Here is a 258-nt window from a genome sequence, read left to right as displayed (position 1 = left end):
AAGATGCAGAATAAACTCTTTCCCTAATAGATATATAATCATTAAGGCAAAGGTGAAACACTTTGAAGTAGTGTTGTTTGTGTGTGGCAATGTTGGCAGAAGCAGGAACTGCTACTACCCATGCTGTCTCATAATTTCATAGTTGGTAGGGTCAGAAGGGACCTAAGTAGATCATCTAGTCCAACCCCCTGCCATGGGCAGGAAAGAGTACTGGGGTCAAACGACCCCAGCTAGGTGATTATCCAGCCTCCTTTAGAA

The sequence above is a fragment of the Gavialis gangeticus genome, unplaced genomic scaffold, assembly GCF_001723915.1.
Source record: "Gavialis gangeticus isolate Ggan-Ray unplaced genomic scaffold, GavGan_comp1, whole genome shotgun sequence".
NCBI lineage: Eukaryota > Metazoa > Chordata > Crocodylia > Gavialidae > Gavialis > Gavialis gangeticus.
The sequence above is the reverse complement of the archived record's forward strand: the minus strand, read 5'-3'. Positions refer to the sequence as shown.